This window comes from Mauremys mutica, chromosome 14, assembly GCF_020497125.1.
Source record: "Mauremys mutica isolate MM-2020 ecotype Southern chromosome 14, ASM2049712v1, whole genome shotgun sequence".
Classification (NCBI taxonomy): domain Eukaryota; kingdom Metazoa; phylum Chordata; order Testudines; family Geoemydidae; genus Mauremys; species Mauremys mutica.
The window spans coordinates 41,979,878-42,001,929 of NC_059085.1; the positions used below are offsets into that span (position 1 = coordinate 41,979,878).

General features: G+C 54.7%; 1 long non-coding RNA gene across 1 annotated transcript; it reads left to right on the forward strand.

Annotated features, from left to right (window-relative positions):
- Nucleotides 1-866: 866 nt before the first annotated feature.
- On the forward strand, nt 867-21,641 carry LOC123349593. Its single transcript, XR_006573589.1, has 3 exons — nt 867-1,022; nt 14,560-14,692; nt 21,349-21,641. It is a non-coding gene; the product is annotated as an uncharacterized LOC123349593 (long non-coding RNA).
- The last annotated feature ends 411 nt before the right edge of the window (nt 21,642-22,052 follow it).

A 22,052-nucleotide genomic window follows, 5' to 3' on the forward strand; every position in this document is an offset into this window, starting at 1 on the left:
GCGGGGGGGGGGGGGGAGGAGAGGAGAGGGAGCTGCACAAAGAAACTAGGCCTGCAGCTGCGTGCCTAAAACCCGGCCCCAGGAGAGCTGTTGTATGGCAGAGGGAAAGCAGGGGCTGGCCAGAGGTGACTGAAAAGCAGCTTATTTGCTTCCATTGCTCCCAGAAGGCTCCGCTCAGAGCAATGGCCAGGCCTCTGCTGGCACCTGGGCAGGGTTGCCAGGCCAGCGGGTGCTGCTGTGTGGTGTAGCTATTTCAGTCATGGCCCAGGGACTGGAAAACCAGTAACCTTGGGACTCAGGCCCAAATCCACAACGGTATTTAGGCTCCTAACTTCCATTTGTTTCAGTGGGAGCCAGACACCTAAATACCTTGGGACTCCAGGCCTCAGAGCTTCAGGTTCCCCAGTAATTCACACCCTCCCCCTGCCGTGAATTCACTCCCCCAGGCAGCCCAGCCTTCGTTCAATGCTGCACAAGAGTTCGTTTCATTGATTTGACTGGCTAATTAGTGTCCCAGTCAGAGGCAGCTGCAGTAGCCAGCAGCCCCTGGCTCCCTAGGCTTGTTACGCTTTCAGCCCAGGGAAGTAACCGGAGCAGGGGTGCATGACCACTCTGCCCTTCCTATATGGTTACTTGGGAGCAGTGTCCTGACTTGGGGTGGGGAGTTCTGTTGTGGTCCTGGTATGGCAAAAGGGGTGACAATATGAAAACATGGCTTTGGCTTTGGCTTAAAAGCACTGGCCTAGGGTTGGGCTGGCCCTTTAAGGGATTTGGGTTCAGTCCCACCTGTGCCTTGTTATCCACTTCCAAGTAATGGGTTTGGGGCGGTGGTCAAGGGTGAGGTGACCAGGCATCATGTGATAGAAACCCCGGGGGGGCTAGGAGACTGAAGCTATGTTTAGAGATAGTGTATGGGGTAAGGTGCCCCATTAGTGGGAGAAGCTGTCTAGGGCCAGAGGCCTAGAAGAGACTCCTGTCTGAGTAGGGGAGAGGATTTAAAGGCCTGGTGAGCTGAAGAATGTGTGAGTTTGTGTTATGTTGATTTGGGTTAATTAAGAGGGGGGCACTGAACTGGGTTTGGGGGCTAGAGGGCCGGTATGAACTGCAGGATTAGAAAAACTTGACCCCAAGAGGAGACTGGGTGAACTGTTGTTAAATTGAGTGAGTTCTTAAAAGGGGGAGGGAGCAGTGGGGAGAGTAGGAACACGAGCAGGGTACTTTAGTGATATCTCTGGCCAGGAGAGGGCATTTGGGGGGCAGCCAGTGACCACCACATTGCAGTGAGGAAGAGGTGACCAGCAGGCTGGGGCCTCACGTTGTGGAGTTGCTGTCATGGAATACCTTGCTGTGGAGTCAGGTGTCTGCTGTCAGGGCTGTTGCCTGTCTCTCGCAGCCCAGACCCGATGGTGGGTTGTTAGATTTCTAGCTGTCTCCTCTGCAGGAGGAAACACCTTGGGACAGTGGGCTCAGGGCTGGCTAAAGTCCAGTGTAACCAGTCTGACCATGTTTCTTTGGGGCAGTGAAGCAGGGAAGATCCTGAGCGGCAGACCAAAGACACTAGCTGTTGATACTGGTCTTCAAGACACCCCGCAGGCTGGACGGGCTAGTGGAAAACTCAGACATGTGCTGGTGGTTTGGGGCAGGCATGCTTTTGTAGCCGGGGTGTCCTGTCTAGCTGCAGGACCAGCCCTGGTGAAAGGAAGGTTGCTGAAGGAGAGAGAACATCTATTATTTGGAAGAGACTCCCTTGTGTTGGAGGGGGACTGTTGACCAAGAATCTGCCCTGAGCCCAAAGAACGCTCCAGAGTGGGGGGGAAATGGAGGCAGAGAAATGCATGCAGGTGTGCTGCTTACACGGTCCAGCTCTGTGTATCTCCTGTGCTAAGTGTAGTGTAACTGTCTAAAATCCTGTGCAAAGCCTGTGTCTGCTTTCATTGCCACGAGCCCCAGAAGAGAGAGAGTGCACGTCCTGAGCGCCCACATGGCTGAAGTTCTGGAAAAGGGCCCAGGCTGTCTGAGGAGGCAGCACTAGTCCCAGGAGCCAGGCAGTTAGTCTGCAGGGTCTCAGCCAGTTACGTAGTTGAAGGTAAACTCGGGCAAACTGGTCCCCCACTTCTCGTCTGGGGAATATGGAGTCTAGTTTAGACGCTGCTGCAATAATATCTGTACAGACTGTGCTGTGAGGTGTCATGAACACTAATAACACATTAGTTATCACTGTGCAATGCATGTGTTAATGGTGTATGTGAAGTGATGGGTTCCCTTGGTTCGATGTTACTGAGCAGCCTGAACAAGTCTGCCCTGGACAAAGGAATGTGGGTTTACCTCAGTTTACATATAATCAGTAAGCAAAGCCGTGGAGCTAAAGAACCGGGGGTTATCCTACTCTTGAGCTTGACAGAGAGAGAGCATTAACAGGACTCCTGCACCACAGAGACACACAGGAGACTGAATTCCCCCAGAGGCCTTCCTGCCTTGTAAGACAAAAACAATCCTTTTGGGCATATGAGTAACAGAGAAAGAATCCATCTTTATCCATCACCTGAGGAGGTGGAGAAACAGTCTTTGGTCAAGATGGTATCTTGCTAGATTAACCTTTAGACTTTTAGATGAGTCTTCACTTTTATTTGCTTGTACCAATCTCTGCCTTTATCTCTTTTACTTGTCATCACTTGATCCCTGTTCTATTTTTTAAAAATAAATTGTTTGACTTTTCATTATAAATCATCAGTGCTATGTAAGTTCATTAAAGCATCAGCTTCTAGAAAGCTAGCAGGTTGGAGTATGTTCTGCCTCTTTAGGTTTGCTGCCTTTAACCCTTTCTCTGTGAGGGTCCAGTGAGAGGAACTGATCCCTGCAGTAGGGTGATTTTGGGGGGAGGGCAGATTTGGGATGGAAGGGTAAGAATAAACGGCCTTACTGGGTCAGATCAATGGTCCATCTAGCCCAGTATCCTGTCTTTCAGCAGTGGCCAATGCCAGATGCTACAGAGGGAATGAACAGAACGGGCAATCATCGAGTGATCCATCCCATCATACACTCCCTGCTTCTGGCAGTCAGAGGCTAGGGACCTTCAGAGCATAGGGTTGCATTCCTGACCGTCTTGGCTAATAGCCATTGATGGACCTATCCTCCATTAACTCATCTGATTCTTTCTTGAACCCCACTATAATTTTAGCCTTCACTACATCCCCTGGCAATGAGTTCCACAGGTTGATTGTGTGCATTATGTGAAGAAGTACTTATTTGTTTTAAACCTGCTGCCTATTAATTTCATCAGGCGACCCCTGGTTCTTGTGTTTTGTGAAGGGGTAAATAATGTTTCCTTATTCATGTTCTCCACATCAGTCATGATTTTACAGACCTCTGTCATCCCCCTTTTCTCCTCTCTTTGCAAAGCTGGACAGTCTCAGTCTTTTTAATCTCTCCTCGGAGGAAGCTGCAAAGGCTGGGGGAGAATGCAGGGCAGCTCTCTGTGTCTGAGATACGTGACGTTCATCATCCACACTCACACCTGAGAAACTGGAGGTAAAAAATACCTACCAGGTTCCATCCGGTCCAGAGTCCCAGTACAGGATTGTTGTCTAGTCTAGTCATAAAATCTGCCGAGCCTGAGGGCTCCCACCCCTTCCTTTGGGTGACTGTTGCACAGAACAGCCGCCTGTCAGGGGGAAAGGCTTCCAAATTTTCAGCAGTTTAGCAAACCTCCCTGCTCTGCCTTGACAGCAAAAACACGAGCTCATCAACAGAACACTCGTCTGCCCGGTTCTTTATGAGTATTAACTGATTCGCCCGCTCAGGATGGAGCTTGACTCATCTTGCAGGTGAGGCAGAAAGAGGTTAGGGGACTTCTCTGAGGCCGTAATGGAGAGCCAGTGTCTGAGCAGGGACTAAACTTCGGGGTTCCCAACTCCCAGTCCTGGCTTATTTCACTAGCCCTTACTACTTTGCATGGCTCCTGCAGGGTGTTTTCCCCCAGTCTCTGTCAGCTGTTTATATTTTAATAGAAAGACAAAACCCCCTCAAATTATAAACTGAGCCCTAGCAAGCTCATGGCAGGGGACTATGGGAAGCTGCGTAGGTTAGAAATCATGGTTCTGGGATGCAGAGACCCACCAGCTAAGAGGTTTGTTCAGAACGACACTGCTTTCCTTCAACAAAAAAGCCGCTGCATACAGACAAGGGGTGCACTTATGTGCCTGAAAGGTACAGTCATTTCCTGGTGCAATCCAAGTAAGTGTGTCTCAAGAGCATTACTGCTGGGGTGAAAATGATGGAAGTTTGTTGCGTTTGCCTTTCAGTAAGTGCATGGATGTAGGAGTATTTAAGTGCTGGGCTTTAGAGCTGTAACAGTTTCTCACTGTGCCGGGGCAGCCGCCGTCCTGTTACACAGCCAGTATTGATGAAGGCAGCAGAAAGGGCTGAAAGGAGGAAAGAGCCGGTAATGCTTATTGCATGATTATTCTCCGATCTATCCTACCTACAGCCTCCATTTCTCTGATAGCAAATGATTGTTTCCTTTGTAGCTGTGGGTAAGGGTGAATCCAGCTCTCTTCTAGGAGGGTTGAAGTCTGTCGGTTTTTTCTTTAGCAACCCATTATGAAGCCAGAAAAGGCTTCTCTAAGGGATTTTACCTCATCGAGCCTTCCAAAGCAGCCAGTGACCCATCAATGATTTTAAGCAGCACTTGTTGCTTTGTTCTGGTTCCTGATATAAACAACCCTCCCCCCGAGGGTCTGCCTTGCTCCTTTCCTGCAGGGCCACCCAGAGGATTCTGGGGGGCTGGGGTCTTTGGCGGCGGGGGGCCCCCGCTTCGGCGGTAATTTGGTGGCGGGGGGCCCCTGCCGTGGGTCTTCGGGGCACTTCGGCAGCGGGTCCCGGAACGGAAGGACCCCCCGCCGCCGAATTACCGCCGAAGGCCCGGCTGCACTTCGGCAGCGGGTCCTGCTCCAGAGCGCAAGGACCCCCCGCCGGCGAAGACCGGGAGCGGAAGAAGCTCCGGGGGCCTGGGCCCGCAAGAGTTTTCTGGGCCCCCCGGAGTGAGTAAAGGACCCCGCTCCAGGGGCCCCAAAAAACTCTCGTGGGGGCCCCTGCGGGGTCCAGGGCAAATTGCCCCACTTGTCCCCCCCTCTGGGCGGCCCTGCTTTCCTGGGGTTGCAGGTAGCTAGCCAAAATCTAGGGGTTCATTTCATAGTATGTCAGGGTTGGAAGGGACCTCAGGAGGTATCTAGTCCAATCCCCTGCTCAAAGTAGGGCCAATCCCCAGACAGATTTTTGCCCTAGATCTTTAAATGGCTCCCTCAAGGATTGAGCTCACAGCCCTGGGGTTAGTAGGCCAATGCTCAAACCACTGTTGCCACAGCAGTTCTCAAATTGTCATCTTAGCAACAGCCTCAAAGGCGGTTGACCTGAAGCTAAGAGGAGAAGGGTTTAGATTAGGCAGCAGTAAGAAGTTGCTTTGGCCCTTGGAAGTCACTGCGTGTTTTTCCATTGATTTCAGTGAGCTCTGGCCAAGGTCTCTTACAAGCAGCTGGGCCAGGAGAGAAGGCAGCCCTCCTGCCTCACGCGGGCGCGATCACAGTCAAGGGGCCAGAGGAAGGTAGAAGAGATGCTACAGGGGGTGCAGCCTCAGACTACTTGACTCAAGTGGACTGCGCTGGCCTGACTGTCTCTTGGGTTTGATCCCAGGAGGTGCTGACAGATACCTATTGCCATTGACTGAGAACCCTGTGGTATCAGACCCTTGGTCTCTCTGATGATGGACCAAATCCAGTGAGCTCACACCAGGATAACTTGGTGTGAGCTGGTGGTGGAAGGAAATATAAATGCAGTGAGACGAGGCAGAGCCTCGGCTGCTGTAAATTGCTGTAGCTCTAGCAGGGGCGGCTCTAGACATTTCGCCGCCCCAAGCAGGGTGGCATGCCGCAGGAGGTGCTCCACCGGTCGCTGGTCCCGCGGCTCCGGTGGACCTCCCGCACGCTCCCGCGGCTCCACTGGACCCTACGCAGGCAGAGCGCCCCCAGCGGCATGCCGCCCCAAGCATGCACTTGGCGTGCTGGGGTCTGGAGCCACCCCTGAGCTCTAGGGACTTCAATGGATCCACACTGATTTGTACCAGCTGGGTGTCTGACCCTTGTGACTGGAGCGGTGTTCACTGGCTGTACTTTCTTCTGATGACTGTGAAAACACAACTCAACAGCATGTGGGTCAGGCTGGTCCACTGACACACCCCCACCCCCACCGCTTCTCTAGCTCCCTTCCAAGCTGCCAACTTGCAGCCTCGCTGGCACCCACCCTGCAAAGGGAAGGGAAGGGAAACTGCCTGGGATCACATGCTGCCCCTTCCCCATCCCAATTGGCCAAAAGCCACAGATCTGTGCCCCAGCAGCGTCCTGCACGTGGTGCTCCAGCTGTCTCCTTCCTAGTCTAAGCCCAGTCGGTGCCCTCAGATCTGCACAGGTGGGGCTGGTCGGAGCGGAGTGCATGGACCTCTGGGCAGGAGGAGGCCCTAGCTGTTTGCTGCTCTTTCAAAGGGTCCAGAGAAGCAGTTGAAAGTAGGAGAAGCAGCAAGAGAGGCCCAGGCTAGTTCATGCACAAGGGGGCGGGGGCGGGGCAGCTGCAGGGATAAGGGAAAATGAGCTTGGCAGGGGCAGGGAGACACCCCAAAGAGGGCTCTGAAAAGCCAGCTGGACTTTGGTAAGAGCAGGAAGAAGTGTTTTGAAGTGCCGGGTCTTGTCTCAGTGCGGGGTCCTCTCGCGGCCAAAGCCACTTTGTATCCCTGAGTTGTCTCCATTGAGTCCATTGTGTATGTCCAGTTGTTTCCAGCGCTCTGCCTGAGGCTCTCGTCACGTTCACCCTGTCACCCCCCTGCCCAGTCTCAGGGCCGGGAACTGCTGCCTTCTCTTGCCGCGTCCTGTTTCCTCCCGCACCCCAGCGCTTCCCTGGTAGAGAACAGACAATACGTGGCCTGAGTGCCGGGATTTCCTCCTTCTGATCCTGCAGGAGCTGAGTGCCGCTGTCCGGCTCCGAGCACTTGTGCCTCTGAGTGTTGCTGGTCATCACAGCAGTAGCTCTTTGGGTGGGGGAAGGGAGTGAAACATGCACCTCCCCATCCCTTGGAGTGAGGTGCTGACCAGCTGTAAATCAGCCACAAGTGTTAGGAGCTGAGCAGTGGCCTCTTAGGGTCTAGCAGTGGGGGGGGCTTTGACCTGCTGGGGGTGACAGCTGGAAGCGGAGCCTGCTGGGCTGGGCCCGAACGGAGCAAACAGCCTTCCCCAGAGAGGGCCAAGGCTCCAGCCAGCGCAGGGCTGAGCAGCACTGCGTCGATCTCTTCCGCGCCGGGGCAGCAGCTGCTCTCCGGGGCTCCCCCATCCTGCACGGCCCCCGTCCCGCCCTGGGGCTCTGAGCAGCTCTGGCCTGTGTGCTGCTGGGGTGGGCAGGGCCTGCCCTGCGGAGCGCTGGCCGCAGTGCGGACAGCGCCTTCCCAGCGCTGCACGCTCACCTGTCAGCTGCCTACCCAGCCGTTCCTCAGGGCGGCTCTGGCCAGCGTCCTCCGAGGATCACGCCTGGCACGGCAGCCAGCTCTGGCCTGCGTCTGCTGGAGAACGGCTGCCTGCTGGGGCTGGCCCCTCTCCCTGGCCCCGCAGCAGTGAAGGGTTTCCTTAGTGTCTATTCTGCTGTGTATTTGGAGAAGCCCCCAGGGGCGGGGATTGCACACCTGGCCTCCCCCATGCCAGCTAGAGTGACAGCTCCAGCCTGGGTGGGGGGCCTGCTGAAGGCAGCTGTGTGCGGCTTGTCATCAGCAGGGCTGGGGTGGGCCAGGCCTCCCAGGAGGCAGCTATGGACTCAGATGCTCCATCCCTGCCCAAGCGCGGAGGAGGGCTCAGTGAGGTGCTGGGGATCTGCAACCAAATGCAGTGGCAAGGGCGAGTCTTTTCCCAACACTCGTCTCTTCCTCTCCCTTCCCCTCCCAGCAATCGCTGCTGGGGCAAGCAAGTCGCATGGTGGCTTTAGAGGGACGATGGAGATGGATACTGGCTGCAGGAGCCGTGAAGGGCTCTGGTGCTGGATCCACTGGCTACCTCCCTAGTGCAGACCCCCTCTCTCTCCCCTCAGCCCCACGCACCTGGAGGGGCGAGGCAGGTCCTGCCCCCCTTGGTGTGGGGCTGGGCTTTCCGAAAGGCTGAGGTGACTGGGACTCTGCAGCCCAGGCTGCTGGCGTGTGAGGTTCCTGGGGAGTTGCCCGGAGGGTGTGCTGTGCACAAGGGGGGAGGCGCAGAGGTGCTGGAACGAGGGGAGCGGCCGCACCCCCCAGCTTGAAGTGGTTTCCATCATATCCAGGGGTTACAGTTTGGTTCAATGCCCCCCCCACTCTACACATGGCTCCAGCGCCCCTGGAGAGGAGAGGGCAGGGCTGAGTGGGCAGGGGAGGGCCACACCCTATGGCAGGTGGCTGCCAGGGCTGGAGAGGTGGGCAGGGCACGACCTGGGCTCTGCTGGGGCTCAGCAGCCTGTGCCAAAGGGGCCGTTCAGGGTGGAGCATCATCTTCCCCCATAAAGTGTCAGTTGGCCTGGAGTCTCACTCCCCATGTCCCTCGTTCAGCTGGGGGGAGGGATTGACCCTCCCCCCCCCCCCCCTTCGGTGGCAGGTTGCTCAAACATCTGGCGATTAGCCTGGGTCGTGACTCTCCATCGCCTGTCAGATTAGTTTAGGTCCAGGCTCGGTGACGCTAATTACGGCCAGAGGCCTTCATCCTGCTGCAGGAGCGTTGGCCTCCAGGGCTCATTAGCAATGCTGCAGAGCCGGGAGATGCAGAGAAACCACCGAGCACTTGGAGACTGAGGGAAGGGGCTGCCGGGTCAGGGGCATCCCTCAGCCTGGGCTACCCCGGCTTCAGTGTGTGCCAGGAGCTATTGTAACCCGGGGGGGAGGGGTGTTACAGCTCCCTGCAGAGCATATGAATCTGGTCCAGGTCCAGCCCCAGCGCCAGAGGCTTGGCTTCTAGCTCAAGCTGTAGCAGCTCATGTTTCTAGCTCTGGAGGTCCCTGGCCTGGGTTTCTCTTTGTTTTCTCAATTGCGTTTAGTGCTGGGGAGGGAAGGGCTGGAAGATCCTACTGGAGTGGGAAGTCCTAATGCCATCCTAGAAAGCAGTGGACACGGTTCAAACCCAAGCACGGCATGCAGCCCAATCGGACCTGCCTCTGCCCAATACCTGCGGGCTCTGCCTCCTTAGCACCCTTCAGAAACTCTGGGCTTGAGCCGGTCGTGCCAACACGGCCGTGTTGAACTGAGCTGGGAGGCCACGCAGCCCAAGTGGCTGCAGAAGTCAGTGAGCTCACTGGAGGCTTTGAAGCGTTTGCTAGAATGAAAGCTACAGCAGCCTGGCTGCAAGAGCGGGTGAGAGGAGAGCCTTGCTGCTGGCGTTCTCCCCCGGGAAGTGTCCCTGCTCCATGGGGCCAAGTACAACTTTGTTTGAAATTTGGGGAGACGTCTAATAAGGGAGCCGGCTCTCTTCATCTGAATACGTAAGTGCGCACAGACGCGTGTACACAGGCATGCACGGGGCATGCTGCAGTGCACATGCTCTGTCATGCTCACAGGCATGTCATTGCTCACACATGCACCACATAGTCAGATACACACATGCAGAGCAGCACCCAATCCCTCTCTCTCACACACGCCAAACTCACATGCAGCGCATTGCCCACTCAGCCACGTCAGACCCCGCTCTCCAGATTAGCAGGGGCCCACTTGATAGGCACCTCACCCTTTGTTATGGAAATGAGCTTTGCCGCAAGCCAAGCTGCTCCGCCTCACTCCCTCTATTCTATTAATTGGAATAAACCTGGGCTGCCGTTTTCCCTAGCTGGCAACCACTAATTATAGCTTTCATCCCAATGGGCATGCCAGCCAAAGAGCTTAATCGGTTTTTCAACCCCCCGCCCCGTCTCACTGCAAACCACCTGCTTTGGTAGGTAAGCGTGGCAGAGAACACGCAGCTTGGTGGAGTTAAACACTGCAGCCGGGGCCCACAACTAACCGCCGCGGGAGAGATGCAGCGTGGATGTGTGGGGGAGATGGTCTCAGGTCAGACCGGAAGAGGGGAGGAGCAGAGGCTGCCTGGAGAGGGTTCTTCCAGTTTGTGGTGCTGCGGTGGAGAAGGCTCTTGCCCCAAGATTAGGCTGGGACAGAGAGGAGGCCAGGCTAGACAAGCTGAGAGGGATGGGCAGAGGGGTCTATGGGCTGGGGAGGAGGTGCACTAGGACACATGTCCAAGTGGGATCTTTCCCTGTGTCCCAGACAAACTTAGTTTGTAGCAGCCCACGCTCCCCACCGAGCGCCTCCAGGAGTTCTGGCTCCTTTGAGGATGCCACGGTGCTTCTAAGCATGCTGCTGTTTATATCGCTCCCTGCGGCGGGCCAAAGCACGTGCGCCGCCACGGGGAATATCGGGGTTTAGTGAACTACTAGCCATGAATGATTCAGCCAGCAAATTTCTGCCCTCCTCTGTCCACGAGCAGGGGGGCTCTTGCCAAACCCAGCTGCTTCCCTCTCTGTACCCAGCACCCACCCCTTCCACACTCTCCCGTCAGCTGAGCCCTTGCCTGCACCTTGGTGAGCCCTGCTTGCCACTCCCAGGTCTCCCCGGTTCCCAGCCCAGTCAGAAAGCAACAGACAAAAATGCTCTTTGCCAACTGCTGGGGCTGAGCTATTCCTTCTTCAGCCCCCTTCCACGTGCTCCCCTGCCCCATGGGTCTTTGTGCTTCTCTCTCCCCTGCCCTGGTGCTGCATCCAGCTGTGAGTCTCTTTCCTGCAGGTGCCACCTTTTGGCCTGTAGGAAGCTTGCTGCCCGGAGGAACTTCCCAAGTGGCAGACTCGCATGGAGATTTGTTTTGTTTGTTCATTCTTCTTTCCCTTCGCCTACCAGAAGCCAAGTAGACAGAGTGTGAGCACGTTGCCTGGTGGAATGGCCACCCATACCCAGTTTGGCTCACGGGTAGCAGGGGAAGTTTGCAACGTTCACAGGTCAAGCAGAAAAAATCTCATGATTTAAGACAAACCGTGGGGTGTTCCTCTTCTTTGATTTCTGATTTGTTTGAGAATGTCGAATACACCTGGGTCACATTTTCAAGCCTTTCTCCATCATCAGGAATGCTGGAAACTTCCTTTTTCTTTAAAAGAAAACTGAGATTCTCGTAAAATAAACCTCCGGCACCTGCAACTGAGCTAAGATAGAACTACCCCCCCCCCCCGTGTTTGCAGAGCGGGGAGCTGGGGGGGGCAGCAGGACCCTCTTGATTGTAAACTGATCATATGCAATGTGGCGTCGCTAAGAGACACTCCCCCCCGACGCTGGCTGTTTGTCCCTTTTCTGAGCAGAGCTGCACTTTGTGCTAATTGCAGCAAACTGCCCTGCGTCATCCTCCAAAACCAATTCTGTTTTTCGTACAATGTGCTATAAAATTCCAAGAACCGGCAGCATCTTTCCCCAGAATGACCTGTGGGCACCGAGAGGCTGGGCCATGTCAGCTGCCACCCCACAAAGCGAGAGGTGGCGTAGCCGGGAGGCTGGTCTCGCAATAGCGAGAAGAGGCCCCCAGCAGGCGAGATGGCAGCATCTCCTGCATTTGTATGTACTACTCTGGAGAGGAAACTTTTCTCCTCCCTCTAGCTGTGGTCGTTCCTGGCTTGATGAAATAATGAGTTAATGGGGTTCATTCCTGGAGTCCAGGTCCTGGCTTGGCCACTGACTGACCTTCTGTGCGAGGCTGGGCAAGGTGGATTTTCAGAAGAGCTCTGCACCCAACGGGGAGCAGCTGGCTGATTATCTGAGTGTTTCCGCTGTCTGGTCTCGGCCTTGCCCGTTACAAATCAATTCTGAACTAGCTTAGACCGGCTGGGGGCTGGTTCGGTGACACCTAGAACACTTGACCTGATTGAAATGGCTGGTGAGGACTGAGGAGTGTCTCTCTTAATGCAGAGACTTGCTAACCGGCTGCAAAGCTCTCAAGAATTCCCTGGCGATTAAGCTGTTGCTATGCAATTAACAGCTTGTGGGGTGGGCGTGGGGGGCGCCAGGGCTGCCCATTCCTGCAGTATGGTTTGCTTATCGAATGCCCTTACGATGGCCCCTTCTCCATCCTGCTCGTTTGACGGCCCTTTGCTCAGCCTGGACAGGTAAAGTGGAGCGGTCGGCATCGCTCTCCTGTTCATGGCACAACCCTGGATCTGGGTTCCTTGGCACGGGGAGACAAGTCCCTCCAGGAGCGTTTCCACGGGCGAGAATGCTCCCAGGAAATCCATTCGGTTTGAGACTGTCAGTGTCAGGCCTGACCTAAGCTCTGCAGCATTTACCTAGTGTGGGCTGGAGAGGGGAGGGGTGAATTTGGCCATGAGCCTACTGAAAATCAGAGAAATGTCAGGCTGGAATGGACCATGAGAGGTCATCCACTCCTCCCGCCTCCTCCTCCCCTGCTCCACATTGACGCAGGACCAGTTCATCCTCACAACGTCTGGGGAAGTTGGCAACTCCCATTAGCCCGGTTTCTCAGATGGGGAAACTGAGGCACAGAGGGGCAGGGACTTGAAGAGTTTTTACGTCCTCAGCAGTATTGCCATCGCCCTTTGGGAAGGTTGGCAGAACGAGACCTTAGCGAGGCTGCTATCGATTTCAATGGGACATCAGCAGCTGCTTGAAGTTAAGCACTTGCTCAAGGGCTCTGCAAATTCAAGGCCTTGAGGAAACAGTTCCATAAGAGAACACTGAGCCTGCTCGGTTCCATAAGAGAACACCAGATTTATAGACTCAGACTTTAAGGCCAGAAGGGACCATCTTGATCATCTAGTCTGACCTCCTGCACCTCACAGGCCACAAAACCTCACCCGCCCACTCCTGTAATAGCCCCCGACCTCTGACTGAGTTACTCACATCCTCAAAACATGGTTTAAAGACTTCAAGTGACAGAGAATTCACCATTTACGCTAGTTTAAACCTGCAACTGATCCCTGTCTGCACTGCAGAGGAAGGCAAAAAAAACCCCCAAAAAACAGCGTCTCTGCCAATTTGACCCGGGGGGAATTCCTTCCTGACCCCAAATATGGCAATCAGTTAGACCCTGTGCCTGTGGGCAAGACCCAGCAGGCAGACACCTGGGAAAGAATTCTCTGGAGTAACTCAGAGGCCTCCCCATCTAGTGTCCCATCACCGGCCATTGGGAATTTTTATTACTGGCAGTTGCCGATGGGCTGTTCCTTTCAGGCAGTTCCATCACACTATTCCCTGCATAAACTTATCAAGCTCAGTCTTAAAGCCAGTTTTGTTTTGCCACTGCTGCTCCCCTTGGAAGGCTGTTCCAGATTTGTGTGGCATGTAACCCTGGAACTAGAGGGAGTGTGTTCCCTGGACAGGAGGGATCAAGAGACATGATGGGAGGATAGCTATTCAATCATTTGGGAAAATTACAGCCAGTTGGAAAGCTTTGGGGCAATCAGGTTAAATCCATGGTCACTCTGTCCTCTTCCTGGCTAGGTGCTGACTGCTTGTGTAAAGTCCCTGCCCCCATGCCTCAGTTTCCTCATCAGCAAAATGGGGGAAATGAGAGCCCTCCTCAGGACAGCCTGGGCGGTAGGGAAATGGTCCCAGATCCCCTGCTGGGAGGTGCTAGAGAAGGGCGTGAGGTTCTGAGCACTGACCGCCAGAGCAGCAGGCAGAGGAAACGTGCCAGGTGAAGCTGCCCGAGGGCTTACCGGGGCAGCACGTGGAGTTAGAGCTGCCGCACGCCCTGCGGGAGATAAGCCAGCTTTGTCCTGCTGTGACAGGACGTGCAAAACGTGGCCCAAGAACTGGGGAGGGGGCACCAGCTTCTCTGCTGAAAGCGACATCGCTTTGGAGACGCCAGGCCAGGGGGACTTGCGGCCGGACAGCAAGCTATGGGGCCGAGCGCTGCTGCAGGCCAACTCGTTGCCAGTGGGAGGCAACCTGGGATTTGTGCATTCTCTGGCACCAGCCGGGTGACAGCCCCGGACACCCGTCTGGGATAACACCAGCGGGCACTGCGGTGAGATGGCGTTTGGGCAGAAATGGGGGAAGAATGCTGCAGCTAGTGACTCGCCAGCTGTCTCCCCCTCCAGTGTATCTTGCAAACAGTCAGGAGTTGGGCTCCACAGGGGTGAGGCGATCAGAAAGCTTGCAGCGGTGCCAAGCATGGTGTGGTGCAGGTGCAGCGCCTTCAGCCCAAGGCACTGGGGCTGCCCTGAGCTCGGAGTGCGTCTGCACCCATGGGCATCCACACAGCCTGGACTGGGCTCAGCAGAAAACACGGGGTGGACTCTCTTGGGAGCGCTCTCCCCTTCTGGTTGTTCCGGAGACAGTCGGGTTATGGAAGGGACTTTCTCCTGGGGGTAAGAATAATGCCCAGCTTTTATCTAGTGCTTTAATCGGTAGCTGGCAATGCTTTGGTCAGCATCATTATCCCCATTTTAGAGACGCTAACAGAAGGTAAAGAGCAGCGGACCCTATCTTGGGGTGCACCTCAAAGGTTTGTGCTGGTATATTTGCAGGGCAAAGAGGACACCCCGGCATCCTTCACCTCACAAGTAACTGGACAGTGAGTTTGCTTCCTGAAAAGGGCCCGATTGAAAACGCTGGGGAGAACTTTGGGTGAGACGCTCCTTTAGTGACCTGCTCGTGTAGGTGAGGCTCGACAAAGCAGGGTCCGACTGTGTGGTGCATGTAACCAGCTGAGCCCGATCTGGGTGCTCGCTGTCCTTCCGCGCTCTTGGCGCTGTATCCAAATGCTGTGTTTGGCCAAGCTGCGGCTACTCTGCAGGACCAGCCGGCCGGGTGATTCTGGGAGTCCAGTGGAGGCTCCAGGGAACACTTGGAAGACTTGAGGGGGTTGGTATGTGCCTAGTGCTACTAGTACAGAGAGAGCGAGGTCTGCAACGGGCAGGGCTCGTGCTGCCAGAGGCTGGTGGTTTCAGGGAGTTGATCCGCAGCAGGCCCAGAGAGACTTCCTCGCACTAAGGGCAGGTGGGGGCAAGGTGCCTCCTAACACAAGGAGCCCCGGGCAGCGTCTCTCGCACCCACACCCTTAGTCTGGGGATGTCCGGATCTGGGGTGTGGTGGCGGGAGCAGTGTGCGCAGAGCTCAGGGCGGGGTTTCAATTTCAAATCCCCTGGAGTTCGGGGAGGTCTGGATCTGGGATGCTGGTTCAGGCCTATCCCTTTGGGTGGAATTCAGCCCTGTGATCAGGGGCCTGCACCAGAGCTATGTACCAGGTAAGTCCACCTCTTGTGCAGACCTTCTGCAATAGCCGCCTTAGCCTCTAAGCCAGGGCTCGGCAACCTTTCAGAAGTGCTGTGCCGAGTCTTCATTTATTCACTCTGATTTAAGGTTTCACGAGCCAGTAATACATGTTAACGTTTTTAGAAAGTCTCTTTCTATAACTCTATAATATAGAACTAAACTATTGTTGTATGTAAAGTAAATAAGGTTTTTAAAATGTTTAAGAAGCTTCATTTAAAATTAAATTAAAATGCAGAGCCCCCCGGACCAGTGGCCAGGACCCAGGCAGTGTGAGTGCCACTGAAAATCAGCTTGTGTGCTGCCTTTGGCACATGTGCCAGAGGTTGCCTACCCCTGCTCTAAGCTCTTGGGGGCAGGACCCACACCTTCATCGTCCCATATTTGTGCAACACTGAGCACAATGTAGCTCGGATCCTGAAGCGGTGGCAGAATTGGGGAGGGGGGGAGGAGGCTCCTCTGGGTCCCGTTGTAATACAAACCCTTCCTCATCACAATCCTCGTTAGCACCAGCCTCCTGTGCTGTGACGGATCCAGTCTGCAGCTGGAAATGAGAATTTGCACTAGGAACATTCACTAAACCCTAATCATTTTTCTTAAGCCCTCTGTCTGAATTCCCGTTACAAGCTTGAAATTGGCCACAGATTGCAACGAGGTGGCATAAAGGCTAGGAGAGGAGCTTTGTGCAGCCCAGCGAAGTCTCTGTTGGCGAACGGCGGAATAATCTCCAGAGATGAAGGGAGCGATAGGGCCTGGATCTGCGCAGGAAGCTGTGCTGCCAATTAGCTCCTTTCCCTGGACGCTTGGGGGAGGAGGAGGTGGGGTGGGAAAGAACCTTACAGGAGATAAACCTTAATTCAGCCGAGTGGCTTAGCGATTTAAACAGGAGCTCGCTTAGTGCATCCTTTGGAGCAGGATGTGTTGAGGCGCTGTCCACTAGGATGTGACGAGAGCCGGGAGATTAACCTGCCTGCACAAAGATGAAATTAAGCCCTTCTGTCTCTGACGCTCATGTGGGCAAGTTATGGCCTCAGGGTTAGAGTTGCCAGTTTCTTTCTAACTGCAGAAAACCAAACACCCCTGTCCTGCCCCTTCTCCAAGGCCCCACCGCCTGCTCACTCTCCCCCTCCCTCACTCATTCGCTCATTTTCACCGGGCTGGGAGAGGGGGTTAGGGAGCGGGAGGGGGCGCAGGAGTGGGATGGGGTGTGGGCTCTGGCTGGGGGTGGGAGCTCTGGGGAGGGGCTTAGGGTTCAGGAGGGGGCTCTGGGCTCTGGCTGGGGGTGGGAGCTCTGGGGAGGGGCTTGGGGTTCAGGAGGGGGCTCTGGGCTCTGGGGGGCTCTGGGCTCTGGCTGGGGGTGGGAGCTCTGGGGAGGGGCTTGGGGTTCAGGAGGGGGCTCTGGGCTCTGGCTGGGGGTGGGAGCTCTGGGGAGGGGCTTGGGGTTCAGGAGGGGGCTCTGGGCTCTGGCTGGGGGTGGGAGCTCTGGGGTGTGGCTGAGGTGTTTGGAGTGTGGGAGGAGGCTCTGGGCTGAGGCAGGGGGTTGGGGTGTGGGAGGGGCATATGGGCTCTGGGCTGGGGGTGTGGGTTCTAGGCTGGGGCCAGAAATGAGGGGTTCAGGGTACAGGTGGGGGTTCTGGGCTAGGGCAGGGGGTTGGAGGTGCAGGAGGAGGTGAGGTCTCTGGCTCAGGGTGGGGGCTCTGGGGAGGGGCTGGGGATCAGGAGGGGGCTCTGGGCTGCAGCCGAGGGGTTTGGGGCATGGGAGGGGGTTCCGAGCTGGGGCAGGGGGTTGGGACATGGGAGGGAGTTTGGGTGCGGGCTCCAGGTGGTGCTGACCTCAGGCAGCTCCTGGGAAGCAGCGACATGTCCCTCAGGCTCCTAGGTGCAGGAGAGGCCAGGAGGGCTCCGCATGCTGCCCAGGCCTGCAGGCACCACCCCACAGCTCCCATTGGCTGCAGTTCCCAGCCACTGGGAGCTACAGAGGCAGCACTCAGGGCAGCACTTGCAGGCAGGGGCAGTGCACAGAGCCCCCCCCGGCCACCCCTCCACCTAGGAGCTGGACATGGTGGCAGCTTCCCGGGAGCCGGGCAGGGAGCCTGCTAGCCCAGCTGCGCTGCCAACCAGACTTTTAAAGGCCTGGTCAGCAATGCTGACCAGAGCCACCTGGGTCCCTTTTTGGCCAGGTGTTCCAGTCAAAAAATGCACCCCTGGCCACCCTACTCAGTCTGAGCATGGCCCCATCAGGCCTGCTTTACCTAAGGCAGAGCCAGGGGGAAGCTTCCAAGCTAGGGAACTAGCAGGCACAGCTCTCCCTGTGAGCACTGGCTCATACAGGTTTGTTTTCAATCTAAACCTCCTCCTTGGCTCCCAGCTGGGTCCTCTTCCCCTGCAGATTGAATTCTGAGCCAGCTCCCAACTTCATTTCTACTTTAGATGTAAGCAAGGTCTGAATGAGCTCTCCCCTGCCATCTAGTGGGGAGCCAGGGGGAAAGACTTCAGGAGCAGAGCGTGTTTGCATAGACATGCCTACTCTGCCTAGGTGCGCAGCAGATGGAGCTGCTGCTTTGCCAAAATGATCAATTTTGGCTGGTTGTGGGTTACAGATCACTCTGGTATTTGAGTGAAGGTGTATATGACATTTTACCTTGATTGTAGGAGAAAAGGGCAGCAGAACTATGCTTGGCATGCCCTGAGTGAGGGGGTCACCCTCATCTGAACCTCACTTGCTAAGCAATGGGTAGGGTTGAGTTCAAAACATCAGAATGTGATGTCGCAGGAGCAGCAGTGGCCAGCGGTGGTAGCAGAGACAGCAGCAGTTATGAGCCAGCTGCAGAGACATTGCTTGACACCCCTTCCCAGGGGGGAGGTGAGCCCCATAAAAACACCTCTGATCTCTGGGTCTTTGCTAACCAAAGACAGCCACCCGGGAGTGAGGTAGAGCAGAGGCAGAAGGGAATGTTAAAGGGACATTTGTTCATTGGACTTTCTCACCACAAGGTAGGAAACTGAGGCAAAGCATGCTGCCCAACATGCCCTGGGGTTCGGTTTGCTTATAGTCACATGGCTGTGGTGTTTTCCCAAACGAATCCTGGGTTCCCTCTCCCCTTTAATACAAGTTTTTATACCCAGACTCAGCGCTTGCGCCTGGGGAAGTATTGCCTTTTAGAGGCACCACAAGGCCGGTGTTTAATTTTCCAAGATTACTGGGTAGGTCTCGGCCTCATTCTATTTTCTGTTGTTAAGAGGAACCCTGGGCCCTTGTTGCTGCTGACTCCAGGGAGCAGAAGGATTAAAAGAGACAATTCCACCGTTCAATACGATCCTTTCTGACCCTTACTACTTCTACACGAGCTGTAGGGCTAAACTCCCCCGATTACTCCTCAGCCTGGGGCAATTAAAGGGCTGTGGTGATGTCTAGGCTTTGCTCTGGTGGATCCCACCTTCCCTGACAAGGGGAGACACAACGTAGCCGTGTTAGCTGTGTAGCCGTTCCCTCTCCCAGCAAAAAGTACCGCTCCCACCGCCGCCTTAGAAACCCAAACGTCTTTGGTTTTTAAGCATCCCCCAGAAAAGCTCGTTCTCCAGCCCCCGCCCACAATCCGCAGCAGAAAGGAATTTTGTTGGGTATTTTGTAGGGCGATATTCATTATTCAGTCTTTTTTTTTTTTTAAGGGCTCACTGAGTTTTTAGCGGACATAAATCATTTCGGCTACAATAACCAAGATGAAATAGCTTTATAAACGTCCAATTAAAAGAGTCTCTGTGAATGCAGAATGGAAAATTGTGCTAAATGGGAGAATCCATCCTCATTTTATTCTGATCCGAGGGCGGCATAAATCGGTGATTTCTAGCCTCACTCGGAGTTTACTGAGTAAATGATGTCTGGAGAAAATAAATCTCCCCTCGTGCCCTCTATGAAGGGAGAAATTGCACACTGGCTGAGACAATTAAATTGGCTGAGTCGTCACTGGAATGAAACCTACACGGCTGTCTGCTCTGCAGTTCTCCTCAGCTCCTACAGAATGGGGTGGGGAGGGTCTGGAACGCTCAGGGGGTTGCAGCATCACATGCCTGAGGTATGGCAGAGGTGGTGGAGTGGTAGATTGGGGTGTCCCAGGAGTTTGGCCATGAAAGGGGAACAATGTTCCAAGGCTGTTAGTGCTCCAAGGCAGACAAGGGCCTCCACCATGGTTGGGTGCCAGATTTTTAAAGATATTTGGGACCCCCAAGCTGTCTCAGTCCCAAAGACTCCAGCTGTGGGGAGGATCCCCTATCCACCAGGATCCACTAGCAGTCCGCTTGGGAGCAGGGTGCCTGGGAAGTGAGACGCATGTTACTGCAGCCTGCTCTCAGATGTGCAGAGGATTCCAGGCACCTCTTTAGTCAAGTCACCCCCAGGTTCCTTAGCAGTGGCTAAAGATGGGCAGCTCTACCTCCTGTGGGCTGAAGGAACGAGGGTGAAGGACGTGGCTGTGACCACTTGAGAGATGAACCATGTTGCCAAGTCCAGCTGTGCTGCTCTAGGGGTTTGGTTCAGCCCATTCTAGAGAAAAGGGGCAGCTCTGATGCTTGAACTGGCTTGGACATTTTCTGCGGTTGAGGGATGTTTGGCTCAGGTACCCTGGAGCGGGTGGGTGTGGGCAATAGATATATCTTTGCAAGGGAGGACCCTTTCCCGGAAAGATGGAGAGAATCCTTTTGATCATCTTTCCATGTCACTTATAAGCTCTGTTTTCAAGGCCAGGCAGATGTTTTTCCCTGACTGCCTTTCTCCTAAATGTTTAACATGTCTCCATATAGGTGCCTAATCCAAAATGCCAGGTTAGCCGCTGTTACAACCCCTGGGCACAACACAATCAATGGAGACCTGCTAAGAAGCCAGGCAGCGATTCTCCGGTGGGTGGGGGGGAGCATCAGCCTCTGCCAGGAAGCCCATACATCAGTTGTTTTTCTCTTGTAAATGTCGTCTCATCTACCAGATGTCACTTAAATTTTTATGTAGCATTGATTTATGGCTCAAAGGGACAGGAGGAGGTTTAAATTAAAAGAATACCACGTGCTGCTGTAACCTCAAAGGACCAGACGGGAAAGGTTTTAAAAATCAAATTTTGCTTTTTGTCCCTAATACTGTGTATTACTCCTTTGCCCTTCACTCAGACGGGGCATTATACTCAAGCTGGTCAGTTTCATAATCATTTCTGGTTCTTGTGCCCCTATCCCTGCCCCTTCTCACCCCCACAGATAAGGTCCAGCACCTATGGCCACTACCCCTACAAAGTAGGGGCCATGGTTTGCCCCTCACTGGGTCTGATCCTTAGTTACCAGAGGGCCTGTGTCCACAGCTCCCATCCACCTGAGTGAGGATCAAGTGGAAGGGCTGCAGGATTTGCTTCAGGATTTGCACTCGGCTCCTGTAACGGTTTTGGGTGCACTCCAGACCAGTGAGAGGTGGTCACCGCTTGTCCTGTAACCCGGTGCTCTCAGCCAGCATGCAGTGAGCCTCTGTCTGTGCCTAGGTCAGCAGCTCTGATTCCAGCTGCCCATTTGACCATGCCACGCCCACACGCCGATCTCAGCCAGCCTTGGTTACTACTGTCCAAGTGACCACAAAGCAGCCCTGAATTTCCCCAAAACTGTCTGCCCTGAAAAATCCAGCCCTCTCCTGGGACACTCAGGAGCAATAAGGGCCGTTGCTCCTTTACAGAGACCAAAGCACAGGAGCTTGTTGCTTGAGCTCGAGACAATGATCACTTTGTGTCAAGTTCCATTCTGGGGTGATTTAGAATAAAAGTAAAACAAGTTTATTTAACCAGCCAGAGAGAGGTTTTAAGTGAGGTCCAGCATAAGGGGTAAAGTCAGAGATCAAGTCAGCACACAAAAGTGAAATACACTTTCTAGTGGCTAAGACTTAACTCAAGGTAGGGTTCTTCCCAGCCATGGCTGACTTTCTCTCAGTCGGGACCTTCCGCGGAAGCACAAGGGGCTGGTTCTCCTTGTCTTCCTAGCTGGAAGAGCTTTGCCTAAGCAGGTTTCTCATCTCTATTCAGTTCCCAGAGACTGCCGGCCTCCTTGGTTGAAGAACCCGTCTGCCTCAGCTTGCAGGAGCTCCAGTCCCTTGTCTGTCCACTGATGGATGACACGGTGGCTTCTTCTCTCCCCTTATATCGTCCCAAATTCACTGATTTGTCCCTAGACTTGGGGAGACCTCATGCTGTTCTTCCTCGCCTGGGGACTTCCCATCTCTGTTGAGTCACATGTAAATGGGGCTTCCCTTGGTTTGGGTCACACCTTGCTTAATTTCACTGTATAGAAGCTGTACCAATTTGCCTTGTCCTCTTAGTCCCCCTGCCACCCCCCCTCCCCGTTTCTGAGAGGAAAGGGAATTCTCATTGCAGGAATACTTGTTCACAACCCCCCACCCCCTTCTAACTGCTGACACAACAGGTGTTTGCACTTGTTTAAAGTACCATAGGCTGAAGAGCCGGGAGGCTGGGACATGACCATTTGAAAGCAGTGATCCCATAGGAAATCCGTATGGCTGCCGACAGAGGGGTCGGGAGCATGGCTCCGCCTGCAGAGCCACAATGCCGCACTATTTTGTCCAAGCCAGATGGTGCTGTGACCTGGAGCCCAGGGAGCCTGTTCCTGAATGGTAGAGTGCAGGGGAATCCCTGGGAAATTTGATTTTGGGTGGTACCAGCTGATGCACTGTGTGAGTAAATGAGAGACCTGGGGTCACTGCAAGAGAGTG